Here is an 18,928-nt window from a genome sequence, read left to right as displayed (position 1 = left end):
TAAACTTGTAGAGAAGCCTAAGGAACTGGCTTGAAGCACTCGTGGGCATTAATTGCTGTCACACTCTGTGTGTTAGAGTAAATCACATCCTTGGTTATAGAATTTTAAAGCGTGGGTCTGGTCCACGCCTGTAATCTCAGTACTGGGGAAACTTGAGACAAGAGAATATCAGGTTCGAGGTCAGCCTCAGCAATTTAGCAAGACCCTCAGCAATTTAGTGATAACTTGTTTCAAAATATAAAAATAAAATAGGACTGGTGGTGTATCTTGGCGCTAGAATCCCAATGGGTTCAATCCTCAGTACTAAAAAAAAGATAAAAATCAAATGTATGTGCATGTATGTTACTATCACTCTGAACTTCATCGTGGTATTTGATTATAATGCACCAATAAAAAATAAATTCATAAATAAATATAATAAAAAGCACCAAGAAAGGTCATTGTCCTCAAATGCCTCAGTCTAGTCCCACCTCACCTGAAATTCTACCGCTAGAAATCTAATTTCTGATTGGTGAGAGCATATGTGACCTTTGTTTTCTTTTTATACTTTTCTTAATGTTTTAGATTACCTGTGTTAATTTAACCATGATATAAAAGTATCTTAGGACAATGGTTCTTGATACGAATAACTGTGCCAAATAATTCTACAGCCCCAGGAATTTCTGGTGTTGTGAGAAAGACATAAAAAAATATGTGCTTGGGGCAAAAATATTTACTTCTTTTATTAGGGGCATTAGCTCTAGGAGTTATTAGGACAAGTTACCTTAAGGAACTGACAGGTTTGAAGCAGTCCAAAGACTTTCTAGAGGCCTGAGCCATCTTATTCTTAAATCTACAAGAGAATTAGATGTTAGGGTCAACATTGCAATGGTTGTTGTGCAGAAGGGAGACTGCCAAGGACCTTCCCTTTTTTTTTTTTTTTTTTTTTTTGAGAATAAGAGAAATAACAGGTATTGAATTTGCATTTTAAAGCAAGCAGGAGTCTCAGGAGCTGCCAAGAAGTAGACTGGGGAAGGGGATAACTACAAAGATAAGTCTGCTGATATCAAAACACTGTCCACATTATAAAAATAGTCAGAAATATAAGAAGAGAGATTCTCAAGCCACATTTCACAAGTCATGGGGCTGGATATTGATTTATCAGAGACCTTAGGGAAAGGAGGGGAACGGATTCCACTGCTGACAGAATAAAAAAAATAATAAAAGTAAAGTAAAACTTCAGTGTTTTCTGGTGTCATCCTGAAGGAAATTTCCATTCCAAAATGCAAATCACTCAGAAGGCTAAAGAAAGAGAAGGCAGTCTACTTTGTGAACTGATAAGAGAAAATCTCAACTCCATTATGCAAGTCCAGAGGAAAAGATGGTTTATAAACATTGGTTTTTCAGTCCATCAGGGCACCAGGACCCTGCGTTGCCAAGAGACACCTCCAGCGCTGAAATGAAATAAGAAGACCCATGTTTACATTAACATCCCCATTTGATTCACTGTTTGATTAAGACAAAAGAGCAGGAAAATCGACCTGCCAAGCATCCTGGGCAGAGAGAAGACTCCACACTGAGAGAAGAGGTCCCCACGGCCCCAAAGGGACAGAGAGTAAGGCGGCATTTTACTGCCCCAAATGCTCCTTCCTCACCCCACCCCAATCCACAGACAGCTCCAGTGTCCCCACAATGGCCCCGCCATTATAACCCAATATGATGAGAGAGCCTGGCAAACTCCGCAGCCAGTGAAACACAGCAGAGAAAGCAGTCATTTTACTGACTCAAAAATAGCCATTGTTTTAGATCGTTTAGGTGAGGGAGAGGTTGGGAAAAAATAAGGCATTTGTATTCACAGGAAAGTGAGGAAGGTCTCATTTGTCCTGACGTTGGCTACCTATTATCCATCTCTACCATGGTTCAAAAAATATTTTAAGGCAAAGAACAAAAGAGAGTGGTATATCTGCATGCCTCAACGAACATGAGGACATTATTCTTATTTACCTGCTTGATCCCCATCTTTTTGGGGAAAATGAACCAGAGGAGGAGACATCTGTAAGTAGGACCATTGTGTGTCATGTCAAGGCTGCTTGTCACATGGCTTCAACATGTGTTGAACACATGGGTGAGTTGTGAATGACTGTAAATGGAGCGTGGGGGAAAGACTGTGGGGAGTGAGATCTCTAAACATGGCAAAAGTGCCAAATTACAAATATAAACCATCCCTGACTCACGATGGATTTCCAGTATTTTGAAGTGATGATAGTATGAAAGTGCACCTATATGATCCCTTTTGTATTTAATTTTTAGGACAGTATTCAATAGATTATGAGACAGTAAACGCGTTATTGTAAGATAGACTTTGTGTAGGTAATTTTGTGTAGTTGGAGGCTGACATAAGTGTTTTGAGCACATTTAAGGTAGGTGAGGCTAGGCTATGTTGTTCAGTATTAGGTATACTAAAAGCATTATTTTTTGTGTGTATGTGGTACTGGGGATTGAGCCTAGGAGTGGTCCACCAGTTAACCACATCTGCACCCCGTTTTATTTTTTATTTATTTACTTTGTTTGTATATGGTACTGGGGATTGAACCCAAGGCATTTTATCTCTGATCTGATCTGATTTTTTGAGACAGGGTTGCCCATGTTGGCTTCAAATTTGTGACCCTTCTGCTCCAGCCTTCCAAATCACTGGGATTACAGTGCACCACCAAACCAGGCTTAAGTGAATTTTTGATAACATATTCAATATATGATGAGTTAGCTGAGACGAACCCCATCATACGTCAAGGAACATTTGTAGTTAACGTGTTTCTCATGAATTATATTCTAAAAAATTCCTATGTTAGTATCAAACTTCCTTATTCACATTCCAATTTTTTGAAGTGACACAGAAATAAGTGACCAGACAAATAACCAAGAATTTATTGAAAATATGGCCTTTAGCCTTGATAGAACCTTTGTGGGAGGCTATTTGAAATGTAGTGCTGGTGAGTTTTGACTCCCTTCTTTGAAGATAGCATCAAGACCTTGGTATGAGAACGTTATGCCTATCAACATCTTAATGGTCATAATAGTTTTTATCACAATTCCTGAGGCTATTTTTTCATGGGTTAAAAATGTAGAGCCCTCAGAACAGTGCATTGTGCAGTGTGCATTACTTGGCATGGTTGTGGCCATTGTTGTTGCTGTGTGTTTGGTAAAATTAGGTACCAGACAGGTTTGGTGGTGCATATCTGTAATACCAATACTAGGGTGGTTGAGGCAGGAAAATCGCAGGTGCCAGTCCAGCCTTAGCAACTTAATGAGGTTCTTGACAACTTAGCAAGACCTTATTTCCAAATAAAAACTAGAATAGAGCTTGGGTTTGCTCAGAGGTAGAAGGTTCAATTCCTAGTATACACACACACATACACACATGCGCGCGCGCACACACACACACACACACACACACACACACACACACACACACAATACATGCACACGGTCCCAATTCTGGGAGATATGGATAAGACTTGCTTCATTCCAAGATTTGCTGCATTGTGATGTAAAAGGAATACCTTTGCACTTTGTAATCTCTGTATAAAAAGCACTAAAAGGCAATAAACCAGAACAAAGAGGAAATTATTAACAAATGAGCTGCCCTTTTATCTGATTACTAAATCAGTGTGTCACTGATTCCAATCTTTTCTCCGTAGGATTTTATTTCTCCTCCTTATCTCTTGTAGTTCTTTCTTTCCTATTCTTTCTCTTTCATTTATTTCCACAAACGTTAACTAGCAACCAACTCTGTCAGAAATCGTGAATAAAGTTCACAAATTCTATTCTTCTGCTCTCATCTAAAAACCTTGTCACTTTGCTTTTGTTTTGGTTATTAGTTATAGCAGATATTTTGATCTCTTTTCTTCTGTCTTCTCTTTTCAAAATAATGTATAAAACTCATAGCTACTTCTTAAATTTCATTCAGATTTAAGTTCCTTGTCTTCCTCTCACCTACAACTTTCTCGAGACCCAGGTGTCCTCAGTTACACTACAGGTAACCCATAAGGACCTGGCCTCTCAGTTCTTCTTGACTTCAATTCCAGGGCACGTCATTATCACCCCCCACACTCACCCCACTCATTCAGCACATCCAACACCATGCCTGCACCTTGTCAATGTCAAGATTTTCCTGTGTTGATATCAAGCTTGTAACCTTATCAAGAGCACCATGGCCCTACATTGTTCTGTAACAGAAATCACCATTCCAAATATCCCACCACAAACCACCACATCTTCTCTTCCAGCCCTCCCACACTTACTGGCCAGAAGTATTGAGACCTTCTGGGATTTGCAGTCTCTGGAACCTTCCTCTTTCCCCATCACTGTTCCCTTCTGTTCCTTCTCTCACCCAAGCCCTCAAGTCCACTCCCTCCATGACACTTTTCCAAATAGCCCAGATAGCCCTACTTTCATGTCAGCCTAATATGTACAAAAGGAAAAAAATCCAACCTTGAATTATTGAAACCATCCTGAGGAGGTGGAAGACAGGGAGCTCACCTCTCTTGTGTCAATTACACAAGCACAAAGATTGTAAATTACAGCCTCCAACCTCAAGTCAGTATTCATTGTGTGCCTAGGAATCCCTCTGTCTTCTACTTGATCAATATTCCATTCTCCAATATTTCATTTAAATCTTTTCCCATTCTTCTTCAGTTCTCACTTACCTAGTCACTCTCATATGTTGGCTTCTGTTTTGCTAAAGAGGTTGAAAACTCCAAGTGCTCCCTGGTTTCCTTCTCCCCTCCTGGAAAGGCTTACTGCTCCTGCTCTTGTTTTTTCTCCTCACCTCCCAGGAATGTCCCTCCTCCTGTTTAAGGCCTTAATTCTAGAGCTGTGTAGCACAGCAGGTAAGCATGCGGCTCTAACAGGAAACACAGTATTCAAATCCCAGTCTGCCTCCTGCTATTTATGTAAACTTAGACACATGTTAAAACCAGTCTGTTCCTCAATTTTCTGATATGTAAAAGGAAATATTGGGCACATTTGGTGCATACTTGAAGTCCCAGCTAATCGGGTGGCTGAGGCAGAAGCAGCACTTGAGGCTAGGAGTATGATGTCAGTCAGGGAAGCATAGTTAGGGCCTATCTCCAAACAATAAGTAAGAGAAAAGGTGATAACAGTCTCAGTCCGTCTGTCTGACTGTCTGTCTGTCTCTCTCTCTCTCCCCCCTTTATTTTTGCAGATTATGTGAACTAATGTGCAAAATGTATTTAAAAGTATATCTGGAATGCTATGCTATTATTACTTGATTTTTATGAATAATTGCCTATAAACATATCTCCCTCCACTGTAAAAAAAAAAAAGAAAAGAAAGAAAAGAACATTGACAAAGTACATTTAGAAAACTAAGAGACAAAGAGACAGCAAGGCATGGTGGCATACTCATGTAATCCCAGCATTCAGGAGGCGGAGACTAAAGGATCACAGTTCCCTGACAGCCTCAGCTACTTAGCAAGGCCCTTTGCAACTCAGTGAGACACAGTTTCAAAAATAAAAGGACTAAAAAATAGGCTGAAGGTGTAGCTCGGAGGTACAATGCCCCCTGGGTTCCATCCCCAGTATCACAAAAAATAAAAAATAAATAAAAAGACTAAAAACTAGGGTTAGGGTGTAGCTTGGAGGTACAATGCCCCTGGGTTCTACCTCTAATACCACAAAAAAGAAAGAAAACAAATAGACAATATTATTAGCTTTTTTTAAATTTAAGCAGAAGAGTTGAAGAGGTACTTTTACAAAGTAGGATATCTAAATGGCCAATGAGCATCTAAAAAGATGTTCTGTGTTATAAATAATAAAAAGATGTTCTATGTTATGGATATGTAGGTAAATCCATAATGGCATATCATCATGTACCCACCAGAACAGCCAGAAAATAAAGAAAAAAAAGTGGGAAAGAACTCTACAAATGTCGGTGAGGATATGAAGAAAGTGGACTTTTATCCATTGCTGGTGTGGGAGGGTGAAAATTAATACAACCAAAGTTGACTATACTCTTGGCCCCAAAGCTAGCAATTGCTCCCCTACCTATATTTTCAGCAGAAATGAATGATAGTTTATGCCAGAAAGGTATGCATAATTATTTCAAAAGCAACATTGTTTAAAATAGCAAATAAATTGAAAACAACTCAAATGTCCATTAATGACACATTAGATAAATAAATTGTAATATAATTATAAAACAAATACTAGACAACAAGAACAAAAGAACCTCACAGATCCTACACTGAGTCAAATACCAGAACAGAAACAAAAAGTATATGTTGCATGATTCAATTTATATAAAATATAAGGCAATAAAATCAATCTATGGTAATAGAAGAGTGACTGTTGGCGAGTAGACAATGGCCGGGAGGCAGGGTGGGGGAGGCCCCGGGAGAGCTAAAGGTTCTGTCTTCCTCAGGAGAGTGGATACTTGGAAAACCTCCATCATGTTTCTGTGCCCTTAGTGCATTATATTATGCTATGTTATATTTCATAAAAAGTGTACCAAAATAAACTCTTACATTGTTTTTCCTCCCTCAAAAACATTATTGCCCTAACCCCATCATCAGTCTCATGTGTAAACCTTCAGAAATCCCGTCTCAATTTCTCATCTGCCAGACCATCCTGTTCAGCATCTTGTATCTTCCAAAGAGAATGCTTTAGAGATCATTATAAATTCTTTGTTGCCAAATCCAGAGGACTCATTTCATTCTTTGCTTTTCCTTGATTATCTAGACTGTTTGATGCCCACAGTAACTCTCCTTCAGTGCCTGCCACACCTTTCTCAGCCCCCTTCTGCCTTCACCTGGCTAATTCCCACATTACCCACAGAGCTAAACAAGAATGTCACTTCTTCAAGAAGTCTTCCTTATCCCCCTACCGGTGAGTTAAGCCCATCCCACAAGCCTATACCGAATCTTTTGCTTATTCTTATCAAAGAATAAGTTATCCTCTACTGTAACTTCCTGATTACTTCTTTAAAATGAATGAATACTTAAGTCCTAAACGAAGTGTAGGAGCTCTCTCCCACCATATCTAAACCCCAAGCTCTTGGCCTCCTTGCAGTTATAAGGAAAACAAGAGAATATGCCCACTGAAATCACTGGGACTAGATTTAAAAAATTATCTCTCATATATCTCCCAGGAATAGGCTTTCACAGAAGTTTATCTAGGTCAAACTTGTCTCCATATTGCTGTATCATTACCTCCATCACCATAGCAACATCTTTCTCTTTATAAGCAATGGGAACCATTACTAGGAGGAGTAACCTGGAGATTTTTGCACTCATAACACTCAGCTGGTGACCTCATCTCCTCCTCTGGACCCTTTCTGTGTGCCGCATGCCAACCAATCAACATCCGAATGCTCCCTCGGAGTCAAATTTACTTACTTGGCAACCGGAATTTTTTTCAGATTTATCCGCTTCACAGCATTAAGATTTAATACAAATTAAACTACACAGATCATATCACATGTAATAAAAACAATCCCAATTCTACCAAACAATGCTCAAGTCACAGTAAAAGATTAAAATATTCAAGACCAAATCAGCAAGAGAGGTCTGAAGGTGCCGTGTCAACCTCCATAATAGATTATGCAAGAGACCTTTAAGAGGAACAAAACAAGAGTACAGTGTACACCAGCGAGCTTGAGGTTCAATGCTGTCAAAAATCGAAAACCACTAGAGCCATGTTTAATGATACATACCCATAATCCCAGTATGTAGGAGGCTGAGACTGGGATCCACTGGGAGATCTCAGCAACTTTGTGAAACCCTGTTTTAAAATAGAAAAGAGCAGGAGTTGTAGCTGGGAGGTGGAATGCCTCTGAATTCAATCCCCAGTACAAAAGAAAAAATGTTGGCCCTGAAATTGAGTGTCCATCCTAGATTTTCACATATCTTCCTAGTGATGAGAGGGAGAACAGTGTTGAGTAAGGAGTAGAAACAAAAGGAAAAAACAAGAGGAAGAATGGAAAGGAAGGAAGAAAGGAAAATCATGGCATTTGTTCTCAAGGAAGTAATTGTGTAGCATTAAAGTGAATAAGTATCAGGACAAGTGATATCCCCAAAACAGGACAAAATGCTAAGGAAACACAAGGAAAGGGGTGGGGAAGAAGAGTCACTCCTATTGTCGTTTGTACACCCAACTTAAGCATCATGGAACCATTTTCACTAAGAAATTGCTTTAAAAAAGCAACAAGAGGTGGATATCATATATGGTGTCCAGAGAGCGAGCATCAATTTAAGTTTAAATGTGATTCCCTGATGTCTATCTGTATGATCAGAGGCAAGTCATACAGCTACCCTGTGTCTCCACTTCCTTGTCTGTAAAATGGGTACAGACTTAAAACATCAACTGAGGTTCACTGAGAGGACTCCAGGAAGAGGTGGTATTAAAAGGCTTGACTGTGTGTCTCTAGTTGTTTTTATTCATTCTAGTTGTTTTTATTCACTCCTTTTGCTCCAAAGTTTCCTCTGATGTATATTTTAACCAAGTTTATGAGGATGAAATGCTTGGGAAGAAGGCCCCACAAGGACATTGACTGCATAGCTGGCCCCACACAGGAGGGAAGGCTGCCATGATGGTGACCAGCTCACCATTTTAGAAGGAGCTAATGTGTGCGACCTTCCTTCAGGCTCTGGCTCCACACCTACTAAGAGGTGTGGGAGAAGATATGAATTTGCCTGAGCATGAACAAAATTTGAGGATGCTCCATGGAATTTAATTACTTCCGTGCATGTCAGAACTTGCATGGCCCTGAGGTGGAGCAGGCAGCTGGTGCCGTGGAGAGATCTGACCGACATATATTTTATTTTGCTCATCATCATACCATAGGGTAGTTACATTTTTCTGACAGTTTACCCAGCGTCCTGTTTTCAATTGCTCAGAAGCAGCTGAACTTAGAAACAAGTAGATTACAAAACTGCCTTTCATAATGTCCAAGCTGTTCCTCCCCTTCTCTGTTCACAGTGTCTGAAATGCTATTACTTGAGCTTGTTTGGGGATCCTTGTTAAAACATAAATATCCATTGCAAACTAGATACTGTTGCCAGTCATTTTTACCCTAGGATTAATGAGTGTTGAGTCCATCCTGAGGATACGTTTTGATAAGTCAGGCAGAAAAAGGCACCACCAGCTCAATAGATTTCTGAAAGTGTAAGAACTAAAAGCTACTCAAGGGCAAGAGAATTAGCCCAGGAGACTCCATCCCTGCACTCGCAGCAGGAAGACCCCGAGACACGCATGGAACATTCTAGAACTATTGTGCCGGGCTTAGTCTCACTCTAAAGATGTACTACACTGATAAAATTTGAATGTTTAAAATAAATTCCTGAGGCATTTTAACCTCTTGGAAATGAAAATATTTAAAATAAATAAGAGAGATAGATAGATAGATAGATGATAGACTTTCTCAACTTTAAAATTCACTGTATTGTTAATGTCCTGCAATTTAGTAACTAATATTTTGCACAGCATTAGTGCTCAAGCAGCTTGTTTATCATTATGATAGCAAACCTCCAAATGAAGACCTCAGCAGTATTATTCTGATCAGTTTATCCAATAAAAGCATTCTCTACCTGAGACCAAGCTTCATTACACTACAAAATGAGGTTACTGCCAAATCTAAATCAAAATATTTACAACATTAAAAGTTTTTGTTGTTTTAAGATACATGTCTGCATGATGTCGAATATATCCTGGTATATACTATATGTAGCCAATTGTAGAACATATACTATATGTAGCCAATGTATACAATTGTAGAACACATATAGTATCCATACAACTGTATGTTCAGTAAGAAGGACACATGTGAAGCCAAATGATTTGCATGAATCTTCACCCCATCTCTGAAGCTGGTTTAATATGCCTGTCTGTGCTTCTTTGTCCCTTTGAAACAAAATAATAATAATACCAACCCAGGAGCATCATGTTGTAAGGATTAAATTAGGCAATGCATATGACTGTGCTTCGTAAATTAAAGTAACCAATATTAGCTAAGCACATTAGCATACACTTCTAATTTCAGTATTTGGGAGGCTAAGAAGGAGGATCATGGGTTTGAGGCCAGTCTCAGCAACTTAGTGAGACCCTATTTAAAAATGAAAAATTTTAAAGGTTTTTTGGTGAGCAAGGTGTGGTGACACATGCCTACAATCTCAGTTCTTAGAAGGCTGAGACAGGAGGGCCTCAGGTTCAAAGCCAGCCTTAGCAGCTTACTGAGGTTCTAAGCAACCTAATGAGACCTTGTTTCCAAATAAGAAATAAAATTGGACTGGGGATGTAGAGTGGAAGCAGAATGCCTCTATATTCAATTCCCAGTACCAAAGAAAGAGGGCAGCTGGGGTATAATGTATAAGAAGTAGAATGCTTCTGGGTTCAATCTCCAGTACCAAAATAAATACATATGCAAATAAAACAGCAAATATTTTTTAATTTTGTAAATGATAAAATCTTATCATAATGAACCAGGCAGTGATCAGCCTGATGGGACCAGGAACCTAGAGCCTTTATTTGAAGAACTGAGAACTGATGCAGTCATTTATTTGACCTCCTTTTCAGTTTTATGCATGTATATAGATAATTCATGCTTTAAATATAAATACAGAATTTTTTGACCTTTTAAAAAATATGTAATGGTTATGTTTACTTACATAAAAAATACAGTGACTGAATTTTTATTTGGACATATGTAAATGTCTTTTTTCAATGTCTCTACCTAATGTATAAAACATTTACAAAATTGAGAATATTGGGTATCATTTTAAAATGTGTCTACCTAAAGCATAAAACATTTACGAAATTAAAAAATATTGGGTGCTTTATTTATGTGTGTATTTATTTTGGTACTGGAGATTGAACCCAGGGGCATTCTACTCGCTACACACTATACCCCAGCCTCCTCTTTTTTGTACTGGAGACTAAATACTTTAGGCAGACACATTTTAAAATGATAACCAATATTCTCAATTTTGTAAATGTTTTATACATTAGGTAGAGACGTGTACACATCAAGGCTCATACAGGACAAACACAGTATCACCCGACAGAATACTTTCCTAAGGTCCTTTCTAAAGAACCACCACCCCTCACCACCCCCTAGGGTGATTCTGTTCTATTGTCTTCTGTCTTTTCACTTGCACACTACATGTTTATATCATCTCCCCTATCCCCATCCCTACACAACTACCAAACACAAATGTAGGATCCTCCAGGGTAGGCGCTCTGCCTGTCTACTGTTACATGTAAAGCACTGGAGTAGCTTTTAATAAACAGATATCGAATAATTAAACACTGAACAACACCCTGCCTTTCTTTATCTCAATCAGACCTGCTGATACCATATATTGTTTCTTCCTTCTAGAACTCTGAACGTACTGGATCAATAACTCCACTTCTGACCCTGATTTCTCCCTGACAATCCAACCATTGGGTTTTGAAGTATTGAGGCCATTTCCCCAGAGCTGCGGAAATATGAGCTAACAGATTGTGAACTGCCAAAATCTCCTTCCAGCTCAGTCAGAACATTGTCAGCGACAATAATGTTGACAGTTTTCACGTCAAAAAATATAGGTATAATGTGATTTCAGTTATTCATCTCCTCAGGTTGATGGGTTGGGTTCTGAGCACTGTTTTTAGACACTTGGTGAGGAATCTATAGTCATTCATTTCTTCCTCCTCCTGACAAAGTTGCCATCACACTGTCTCATCTTAAGACTCTCCCAGTACGTGAAGAATAGACAAGGTATTGTGAGCTTACTAATAGACTGGTTTCGGTGTACGCCGGTATCAAGAATTTATGCTCAATTAGTTACACCCACTCCTATCATTCCTTCAAAATTGTGGGTATAAACGCATGCTTTTTTTTTGTTCTTTTATGTATATGAATTTTTACTACTGTTTAAAGTAAGATTTGGCAATCTTGTCAAAATGGTATACCTGGTTCCACTATTTTCATCAGGATACCAGCCTCTTAAGATGAAACTAGTGGTTTGGAAGAAAAAAAAAATTGTCACGCTTCAAATCACTGAGCCAAAATGTAAGTGGTGGTCTGTAAATGTCCCATTCCCCTTTATTTGCAGGATAAGGGAATCAGAGTGACAACAGAAGTGGATGTCTCTCATAGGAACAAAAATAAAGATACTGGCCGGGCGTGGTGGCGCACGCTTGTAATCCCCACGCTTGGGAGGTGGAGACAGGAGGACCACACTGGTTCGAAGCCAGCCTCGCTGGCTTAAGAGACCCTGTTTCCAAATACAAAAAATATAAAAATAGGTCTGGGAGTATAGCCCGGAGGTAGAAGGGTTTCCAGGAACCCCAGTACCACACCACACACACACACACACACATACACACACACACACACACACACACACAAAGATACTGGATTGGTATGTAAGGACAGTAGTCACAGGTGGTCATTCTGGTAAATTATTGAGAGAAATCTCTTAAATGTCAGAGAGACAGAATGGGTGCTAGGCAGTGTGGTCTCTTCTAACAAGCCCAAGAGGCCTCATATTAATTTCCCTCTCAACTACACACTCACTTTCAGGCTTCACAAAGAACAAAACAATGGCCGGATTTTAACTGACCACTTCTCTTTACAAAAGACTCTGCATTTGAAAGGGTGAGGACAGCCTTGTTTGGGAGTCTCACCAAACAAAAAGGAAGAAAGGGTTTCCACTAAGAAAAACACAATATCATTAATCTAATTCTTTTCTCTGTCTTTATTATGCTCATGTGATGAAGCAAGATGGAATGTGCATGCTGTATAGTCTCAGAAAGAAATGACTGCTTATGATTTTTAAGCAAATACTACGCTATCCAATTCTGTAGAGATGAAGAATGTTTATCATCTGTACTCCTTTACTGGTTCTTTATGTCCAACACCTTTTTTAGTTAATCTGACATTGTCAAAATTGAAGGGAATATCTCTTCCGCTATAATTATAAATGTAGAAAATGATCTATCTGCTTATCTATAAGGTGACTATCATAGATATTTCTCAGTGAGGAATGGCCTGGTTAATATTGTGAATACCTGTTGAGGGAATAAGCCTACATATTAAGAACCAATAGTTCTATGCTTCCATCCTGAAGGGTTCAACAATGATGACTAGAAGAGCATATAATCATAAACAAATATCCTGAAGGTTAAACAATCTCAAGGAATCGAGAGAAATGATTGCCTGCCACCCACTTGGTAATGGAGAATACCTAATTTATTCCAGTAGCTAATGTTCACCTGCAATATTTTTGCCTTGCCAAACAGAACTTTAATATCCTTTGAATGTTAGTCCTTTCTCATATGATTTCAAATTAGAAGCTACATAATGAGAACTCACATGTACTACACACATTCATATTTGTAAACATAGTGTTTGCACTTCAGACTAAAACTGTATGAGATGAGTTCCTCGGGCACGCTGTGAAGTCCGTCAGTCATGAGAAAATAGGGGCTGGCTTCCCCCTTCCTGCCGCCACCAATCAAGATCTCAAACTCATTTAAAAATTAGACTTTGCAAAACATACTTAGAGAAGAAAATCCGCTGTAGAAAATTATAATCTCAGTTCAAGATAATAAGTACCAAAATGCCTATGAGAAAAAGTTCTTGACAGGTAAACGCAACAACATCAGCTCTCCATCATCATGGTTTCTCATCAAATGTTTTGTGTATTATTTAGTAGTTCAGTCTTCCTTTCTATAGATAAGCAGTGCTTTATTACACAAACAAATCATATTTTTTCAAATTATCTGAGTTTTATGCAAGAGGAAGAATGACAGTGACCCCATTTGATAAAACTTACTGTGTCCAGAGGGTAATGTGTTTCTTTTCCAGCTCCTGATGATTACTGGCATTTCTTGGCTTATGGATGCCTCCCTCCACACACATTACACATTGCATTCTCTTCTCCTAGAGTCAAACATCTCCCTTTGTCTCTCACTCTCATAAGGATACCTGTGATTACCTTTGGGTCCCACAAAGATCATCTCTCCATCTCAAGATCCTTAACTTAATCGCACCACAAGGTCCTCTCTACATAAGGCAACTTACTCACAGGTTCTTGGCCATCTTTGAAGGTTCTTATTCAGCTATGATAATTGGTATTCCCATTTGATAAATGAGGAAACTAAATATCAAAAATGGTCATCCATGTGCTCATTGGCATAGAGCTGATTCATCCCATCAAAATAGTAATTCTCAACCAGGCATGGTGGTGCACGCCTGTAATCCCAGCATTCGGGAGGCTGAGACCTGAGGATCGCAGACAGCCTCAGCTACTTATTGAGGCCCTCTGCAACTCAGTGAGACCCTGTTTCAAAACAAAGAATAAAAAATATGGCAGAGGTATAGCTTGGAGGTCAAATGCCCCTGGGTTCCATCCCCCAACACTCCCCCCAAAAAAAAAAAGTACTTCTCAGCCCATATTGCTTCCCCTACACCAAGCAGCAGCTTTCACATTTGAGAATCATTTCCAAATTTTAAAACACACATTAAAACAAAATGCTTTTAAGCTGAAACGTGATTTGAGATCTTTATTTAGAATTGATGGCATCATGTTCTTCAAAAACACGTGAAATAAAGTTTGAAGTCCGTAAAAATATCTCAAAAGTCCATATGCTAGAAAGAGATGAAACTTCACCCCCATTTCTACAAAGACTAAAATGTGCACCGAATTTATTTACTAAAATGTTCAAGCATGTGAATGAAAAGTTATTTACTATCGATTATTTGTGTCTATTACTTCTTAAAGGCAAATAGAAATGCTCACATGGCTTGGAAAGAGGGAGGGAAGATATGATAGGGAGTAAGAAGAGGCTGAGCCAGCTAAGCACTACACCTGTCCACCCATTTCAGTCAGATATCCACTGATTTTTCTTTTTTAATTTATTATTTACTTAACATTTATTTTAGTGCTGGAATTGAACTCAGAGCCATTCTACCTTCTAGGTATATGTCCAGCCCGATGTGTGTGTGTGGGGGGGGGGTGGGGGGGTACTGGAGATGGAACCCAGAGGCAGTATACCTCTGAGCTAAAACCCCAGTCCTATTTTTTTATTCTTTATTTTGAAATAGGGTCTCACTGAGTTGCAGAGGGTCTCACTAAGTAGCTGAGACTATTCATGAATCATGATCCTCCTGTCTCACGATGGCTCCAGCCTATTTTTATTTTATTTTTTACTTTGAAATAGGGTCTCATATGTTGCAAAGGGCATTAGCTAAGTTGCTGAGGCTGGCTGTGAACCAGTGATCTTCTATCTCAGCCTCCCAGGTTTTATAGGAATTACAGATGTGCACCACTGTGCCCAGCGCAGAGCTCCACCTCTTTTTTGTCTTTTTCTTTATATTTCAGAGTCCTGAATGAGAATCCATGTCAGAGTAATATTTGTTGCTGCTAATTAAAGTTAATTCAAAAATTAACGTTGAGGACTATGATTGCTTTTATGTGTATACCACATTTAGTGTGTGTGTGTGTGTGTGTGTGTGTGTGTAAGAGAAAGAGAGAAAACAAGAAAAGAAAAAAGAAAGATAAGAAAGCCTGACTTTCAACATAACGTATTCCCCATCATTTTCGCCATCTCCAGTACAGCTGCCCAGCCTTCCTGGCCATTCACTAGATCAAGTCTTTAGGGTTGGTGAGGCTGGTCAGAATGAATGGATCAGGTGTGCCCCACACAGCAGGTGCAGCCACTCTTTCCAGCCACTAGGGTCTCTTTAGTAAACCACTTCTTCCAGTGTGCTAGTCTATCATCAGGGCAATAAACTCTTAAAGCCCTCTCAGTGTTAGCCGCTGACTCCATTCGCAGCCTGCCACATATGCAAGCACTTCAGTTGTGTCCACAAACACACAATGGTTGGGAGGGAAACAAAGTGAGAAACGCTGTTTATTTTACAAACAATGGCTTAGAAACATATATTCTTCTAAATTTAGTTTATTTTCTAAATCACTTGGTTGAGTACAGTCTTCTGCACCTTCAGACTACTCTTTGTTGATGTGTGCTTTAAATTTGGAGAGACACATTGGACTTCTTCAAGGTCATAAGGTTTCTAGTGTAATCATCTCAAGAGCTCAGCTCACACCAGAAAAATTATAGAAGTTGGCTCTATTGTGTAAGTTTTTTTCTTGGTTACAGCATTCAAAAAAGTCTAGAAATTGCATTTATGATTCTGGACCACATTAGAACTTCTTACCATCAACCAGGCCCCTGGGACTATTTGAAAAATATAAAGCCACTTCAAAAGCATCAACTTACATCAAGCTATTACAGTAGGTTAGGCTGGCTCCTTCCAATTAACTCATTCAAAGCCAGGTGTGGTGGGGCACACTTGTAATCCCAGCATTCAAGAGGCAGAGACCAGAGGATCACAGTTTGTGGACAGCCACACCTACTTAGCAAGGCCCTTCCAACTCAGTGAGACACTGTTTCAAAAATAAGACTAAAAAATAGGGCTGCGGGTGTAGCTAGAAGGTACAGTTCCCATTAAAAGTTAGAAGAGACAATTCCAGTCAAAAAGAAAGGATAAGCCGGGCGTGGTGGCGCACGCTTGTAATCCCAGCATTCGGGAGGCTGAGACCTGGAGGATCGCGGTTCGCAGACAGCCTCAGCTACTTAGTGAGGCTCTCTGCAACTCAGTGAGACCCGGTTTCAAAATAAAGAATAAAAAATAGGGCAGGGGGTGTAGCTCGGAGGTCAAATGCCCCTGGGTTCCATTCCCAGACCAGCAAAAAAAAAAAAAAAAAAAAAAAGGATATAACTTTACTGGATGTATCCCAAGAAAATATAATTGACTAAAGTTGTGAATTTCAAAATGGCATATATGTTTATTTTAAATGCTTTTTAAACAGGTATAGAACGTGTAGCAGGCAGGCAAATACTCTGAGTTATTCTTTTACAGAATAAAATAGGATCCAATGAGTCTCAGTTTCCTGAGTCCTGACACGGAGGCAGAATGGCGCTGTGGTGGTTTGGAGGAAGGCTATGCTGACCCAGCACTACAGAGATCGACAGAGGAGATAAGCAGCTGCGGTTGAGAAAGTCATCACCAGCAGCTTAACCAGAGTTACTAAAATTTCCTCTGGCAGCAAACAGAACAAAGGAAGGCTAAACAGAAAGTGAGGAGGTAGGAGAAAGAGAGTTGTCCCAAAGAAGGGTTCACCTGTCTAAGATCTGCTCCTTAACATACAAGGTTGAGAAGGGAAAACACTCTGCTTGCCAGTTGAGCTGGTCCACCATTGTTTCGTGGGTCTTTCTCCACCTAACTTTAATTTATCATTTTCCATTTTGCTCCCCATGAAGATTACATTCCTAAAGCATGCCTCACAGAAGCGGAGTAGCTCAGGCAAGCAGCGGGTAATGGCCACATGGTTTTCAAGGCAACAGGATCGGGCTCTAGAGTCGAGGGCACGGCTGTGCCAACACCCCGGGTCTCTCTTGCCTCAAACTCTTCAGCGCTGAGCACGGTGAGCCAGAGTTCAAGTGCTGTTATGAGTCACATTTTCTACCCCTTGGCAATCCCGAGTGTTTCTGAGGCAACTGCTTCATCAGCCTTGTAGACTTGGACAAATGAGCCTCTTGAGAATCACAAGTGATTTTTTTTTTTCCTCCTCTGAAAAGGCGCCCTCTCTGCCATTGTTTCCATGTGGGCTCTGAAAGGTAAGCCTCAAAACAAGTTAGACGTGCTAGTTGTTGAAACTGCATGAGAACAAGAGCAAAGGTAACCTGAGTTGAGTGAAGGAATGTCGTGCCATCCTCCCACTTCTCTCCTGTGTTACCTCATTTGGCTGTGATAGAAAAGAATAGCCATCCCCAAGCACTCTGATCTACGCATTCATGAACCCATACTGCTTGTATCTCCTTATGTGAATACAAACCCTATGATATGACCCAATGGACCAATCCAGCCCCTTCTCCTGTGGCCTCTTTATTCTAGGAAGGTACCTCCTTTTGCCCCTAGGTCCTAACTCGATTTCTGATTCTGCAAACTCCTAATCCAATTTATGATCTTAGCTTCCTCAAAAGTATAATGCACATTTCAAATACATGCTTCTTTGGCAAAAACAAAACACAGTTAATGCAATGAGATCTGCTTTTCTGAAAAGAAAAATCAGGTCACACATGCATAGGACATGACAGGCAATGCTGAGATAAACACACTTTAGTTAAAATAGATTTTTATGGTATCCTGATTATGAAAATATTTTTGGAATTATTTAGTATAATTTCTAGGGGAATAAAAATAAACCACATGTCATAAACAAACTATGCCTACTTCATCATGATTAGAATTGTGGGGAAAAAATCCTGCTTTTTTTCTCTTTCTCGGTAGTCAAAACCTACCATTACCTTTGCCTCCATCTCAAGAGTGTGAGCCCATCAAACAATTATTTCCTGGCTACTGTCCCTTCACCTAATTTTGAACCATAAAAGCTACACTGTCTTACCAGAGGATCTCTGGTTTCAAATTCTTCTGTAGACTACTCAGCAAGAGTTTAAACTCCTCTTCCTATTGCAAAGTAAAGAGTGCAACTCTTTGCCTTTGTCCTTCTTCTAGGATTCACAGTGATCAATCCATTCTGCCTGGCCACCCTCTGACCTTGTGCTCAGTGGTTCAGAAGACAGTTTGCTGCATTCCCAATATCTACCCTCCACCTTCCTTATATCTATCAGAAACAACCAGGTATCCATTCTTCTGTACTTAGATCTGAGACTCTAGGAACACAGGATAAGTATGTTTTGCTCTGAGCCAATTTTAGTATCTCATTCACCTTACTTACAATTGAAACAGAACTGGGCACTCCAATGAGACATGAGGGCAAATGAAACATGAGGACTGTAACAGGGCGTAGGGGTGCATATACAACTTTTCCTTACACTAAACCAGAGAACGTGAAGAGATGCTCTCTGGACATCGTTAGGAC

Source organism: Muscardinus avellanarius, assembly GCF_963383645.1.
Source record: "Muscardinus avellanarius genome assembly, chromosome: 13".
NCBI classification, from domain to species: Eukaryota; Metazoa; Chordata; class Mammalia; order Rodentia; family Gliridae; genus Muscardinus; species Muscardinus avellanarius.
Note: the sequence above shows the minus strand (reverse complement) of the source record.